We start from the raw sequence: 4,866 nt of genomic DNA, 5'->3' as shown, positions 1-4,866 counted from the left end.
TTCTGTGAATTGCATCTAAAAGTACATTCATAGCGGACAAAATTGATATGTTATACATGAATATAAAAAAATTTAATCATAGGGAAATACAACTTTTGTAAAACCGTTGTAACCAACGTAACAAATTCATGTAAGATGTAAAATGACATATTGAATTTGTCCGCTTTGAGTGATCTAATGGATGCCGTTTACAGAACCGCGATATCAGTTCTTGATGCATAGCTATCAATTTGTAAACTTCGTGCTTCTATTTTTTTCAGACGGTCAAATATTTGAAAATCGTTTTAGGAAAATTCAAGCCCTAAATCGAAATTCCGTTTCCAACAGTCACTAGAATTTAACTTTCTCTTTCAAATGCGACAAATTTCATCAAAATCGGTCCAGGAATTATCTCATAAAAACGTTTTTGCGTTTTACATGTATTTGAATAGGCCGCGTCGGAGTTGGGCCCGAGCTAAAGCTTCCTCTTAAGTATGCGCTGTCTTCCCTCTGCAATTAAGAGCAAGAACGCGCAGCTTCAGTGCCGCGTGAAATTCCTGTGACGTCCACACGCTGAATAACTCGCGCACCTCCGCGTACCCGCTTTCGTTATAGAGGAAATGATGACGCACTATGATGCATTAGCTACAATGTTATGCAACATGAGTCGTTCTTTTTTTTCTGTTTGCGTGCCAAATTTCTCTCTATCTACTTCTCTCCTCTCTCTCAATATATATATATATATATATATATATATATATATATATATAGACGAGAAGAAAGGGGGTTAACCGAGGGGCCCGATTTTTATCCCAGGGTTCTACTAGGACGCATAAATACCAAGGAAAGTGGATGGGGAAACGGCGCCGCGGTAGCTCAATTGGTAGAGCATCGCACGCAAAATGCGAAGGTTGTGGGTTCGGTTCCCACCTGCGGCAAGTTGTTTTTTCATTGGCTGGCATCTAAACTCTTACGAACAGTTATAGCTTAACGACGCTTCTATTTCTGAATAAAATAACATGTTTCACATACACTTGCGTAGTTCTTGTTCCGTCGTCGGCAATGTATGCCACGTTGAACGGATACGAACTAATACCACTGTCACACGGGAAGATTTAATGTAATTCGAATCGAATGGCATTCGCATATAATCCCACTAATCGGGATTTACACGGGAAAACTTAATGTCATTCGAATGCAATGACATTTGCCATCGAATGAGTTAGGGCAACTCATTCATATTCAATTTCGAACCGAATGTATACTCTTGACCCCAGATAGACAACAGCGACACGCAACGCGAAAAAATAATGCGTGCATCAGCAAAGTCAGAAGATATTTTTTAGACTTCTAAAAACGAATAATTAGTTTTGCCGCGATTATATTTTCACCACAGGCTGTGCTCAAGCGCTATTACTTTTCGCATCAGGAGTCTGTTGCGGAGGGTCGGCCATATTGGATGTGTTGATCGAAGTGCTTTTAGTTGTGAATAATTGGCGTCAAAATCTTTTCGTCCGTTTTAAAAGTACTCGCAAAAGTTCTTAAACGCGTTTAATATGCACAGAATTTCTTTGAATTTCACAAATTTTGTTCCAGATCGTCATTGCTGCCTATTGCGAATGTCATTATATTTGACTCTGCAGCACCGCAATAGACCGAATGGCATTCGATGCATCGAATGCCATTCGATTCGAATCACATTAAATCTTCCCGTGTGACAGGGGTATAAGCCAGCTTCAAACTCGCGAGCGATCCTTTATCTCTTCGCCATCATGACAGCATGCGGGTATGCATATCGGTATACAATGATGCTATGGACGCATTTTATCTTGTTGTTAAGGTGGAGTCCAGACACTATCAGCTTTCGGCTCACTAATGAATCTATTGTAGATTACTATTAGGACTCAAAGTAGGTTGGTGACATCGATAAGCGATGCGACAAGTCCACCACAATGTTCATTATTGTGAGAACATTTGGTAAGCCGTGAGAGCCTACGGATCATCTACTTTTCACTGCCCCTCCTAAGCACTCAGCGCTGACATATTGTGACTGCGAAATATTATTCCGGAAATATTAAGAGCTATCGATTATGGGGCAGGTTCAACAAAGACTTGGACCCATGTCAACTTGCTCGCCCAAAGCCAAAGTACTGCATCTACACGTAAAATGCCGCACTCTCGTAAATGCCGCTTTTGTTAAGGCCAGTGAAACTCCTGAAAGAAAAATGCCCACTGCCGAAAACATGATCACCACCGCACAAAGGGAAACTTATTTCGCACAGAGTTCTTGATCACATGAAGCATTTGTATGTTAACAAAGAGGATCAAAACACACTCGCGCAACAATGAGTGAGTGTTAAAAGAGGGTACCCTAGCTTAACATTTAAAACCGCGAGGCATAAAGGAAGACATCGTTTGATTGCTCAAAAACGTCACGTTCAACTCACATGAGGTTCAGTGAAGTAATCGCTAGAACTGCACTCGCACGAGCGGCACTCGTTCGTAACAGGCAAAGCGATAGAAAATGTGTCCCAAAACTACACGCAATGTATGAGAAAACAATTTACAGCGTGTCATTTTTTGTAGACTAAATGATTTTCCGGCGCCCAAGAAGAGCACAACGTTTCTAAACTACTATGTGTAAAACACACTCGCGTATTCGTATGCGCCTTCCATCGGAATTGGCACCTACATTTCCTACAGCGAAAGACTGTCCACTTTGGGGGTTACTCCGCGCACTAATCTGCGATGGAGAGCAACTCAGAGGGACGGAGGATGGGGGGGGGGGGGGGGTGCTTCGAAAGGAGCGACGTTTGGGTTTGGGTTCGCCCAATAAGCTTGCGTCGGCGACTCCAAACGAGCTTATCCACTCCCCGATGTCGAATAGCGAGCAACGGCGAGGTCCAGAGACAGCAGCTATCCCAGGAGCTGCCTTTGGCGCAGAACTTTGCTAATGGCCCGTTGCTCGATGCGGTGCAACTGATCGAGCGACCTTTGCCTTCTTCGTAATGTGCTTCCACGGCTGATCGAACAGAGAGAGTCGCCGTTGCGGGAGATTCCAGTCGAATGGGCTCCGTATAATTGAGCGTTCGAAAATGACGACATCGACTGGTGTTTCTGTACAAGCGAGAGACTGAAAATAGAGCACCGGCGCTCACGGCCGTAAGCTGGCCAAATAAATAAATAAATAAATAAATAAATAAATAAATAAATAAATAAATAAATAAATATGTCTGACGTCAACAAGTATGTGGTATACGCTATAGAGTAATGCAAGTGTTATCACCGGCATGTTTATTTCCTGAATATGGGCGCGATTTTAGACTCACTGGCTTACGTTCCAAAAACACTCCTGTATTAGGCTGGCAAGCTTATTTTTAAGCAAACAAAAAGCGACCCACACAATGACGTGGGTTGCATTCTGGAAAGATACTATTGGCTGAACTGTCAATTCTGAATATTCTTGCTTGTTTGTTTAGCCTGCACCAGCTTTGACAGTTCAGCAAATCCTATGTAATATTTGGAGGTTTCTTTCTTTTGTTTTACTGCGAAGCTGTCTAGGCTAGTATACCGAGATTTCCCCGTCGGGGCGCGCGAGCGCCCAACTGCAGGCATAAATAAAGTTGGCTCCAATCCAATTCAATCCAATCGTGGCGTAACGTCGAGAGATAACTATCATCCTCTATGGTTCATACCTTCAAATACAATGTCTCATACCTCCGTAAGACAGATGCTACAAGCCCTCAGTAAAGTGAAGCGAACAGTGCATGCATTGTTTGGAATCACAGATACAACATACAGAACAGCATACGTTTGAAAGAACAAGCTCAAAATAGGCATCCGAACCACATAATTGATGATAAGGCGCTCCTGCGCCTACGTGCAATTCAAAGCACGTAGCGCTCTCCCGCATACGTTTCCCGGCAGAAATTACTGTTGCACAAGCTGCCGTGGCGACGGCAGCTTGACGGTAGCATATGAACCAGGGAGTGACGGAACTTCACTTTCCTACGTAAAAAAAGAAACCGCCTAGCAATAAGAATTGTGTTGTGGCAGTGGTATGGAAAGGCCGCGTATAGGGAGGCCTCCTAGAAACGTATTCTGCGAAGATCACTTTTGGCGACAGTGTCGCCTCGGCGATAGTATCGGTGTCAGGCGCTCGCTGACTGGCTGTTTGGGCAAAACCGGAAGATAACTATCTGATCAGCTCATCAGGTTTTGCTCAACCAGCCAATCTGCGGGCGCATGATGGCCAAGACGTGGCCAAGGCGATAGTATCGCCGAAGTGGATCGTCGCAGAATACGTCCCCTGAAGAGCAGCGTGTCATGCGAGGAGCGGCGAAGTTCTCTTCTCCCGGGTCCACTCTTTGTAGGTGCACGAAGTAGCGTTGCAAGCCAAGTAGCAGGCCGTCGGAACGTCTTAGGCTAATTATCAGTTTAAAAATGCATGTGAATGTCGCCACGTGAATAATTTCAACCTACCTTGCAATATGTAATCGTTCTAGTTGTCCTTTACAGCGTCGTTGTCCAACCACCTTCACAGCGTGGATTGGAGACCAATTTTTTTTAATTGATATGAAAATAGGAGAAAGAGATATAGACACCCTATAATGATGGCGGCTATTCACTTTCGCAATAGAAAATATAATAACAAAAATACAATTGTAAGGTAAGAAGGACCAACGTTACTGGGTCAAAAATCTAGAGAATATAGTGGAGACTTCCACATTTTGTGACTCTTTATTTGGTCTTTTTTATTCCTTTTGCCCCTTTCCCCAGCACAGGGTGGCCAGCACGTATTTACACTGGCTAACCTCCCTGTCTTTCCTTCCTTTTCGTCTCTCTCTCTCTCTTGTTATTTGGGACAGCTTGCCTATTGGTTGTCAT

General features: G+C 43.5%; 1 non-coding gene across 1 annotated transcript; it reads left to right on the top strand.

The window, feature by feature from the left end:
- Positions 1 to 844: 844 nt before the first annotated feature.
- TRNAL-CAA (transfer RNA leucine (anticodon CAA)) lies at positions 845 to 917 on the top strand. Its single transcript has one exon. It is a non-coding gene; the product is annotated as a tRNA-Leu (tRNA).
- Positions 918 to 4,866: the final 3,949 nt, after the last annotated feature.

Source organism: Dermacentor variabilis, chromosome 6 (genome assembly GCF_050947875.1).
Source record: "Dermacentor variabilis isolate Ectoservices chromosome 6, ASM5094787v1, whole genome shotgun sequence".
Taxonomy (NCBI): domain Eukaryota; kingdom Metazoa; phylum Arthropoda; class Arachnida; order Ixodida; family Ixodidae; genus Dermacentor; species Dermacentor variabilis.
This window is presented reverse-complemented; position numbering and strand designations above follow the sequence as displayed.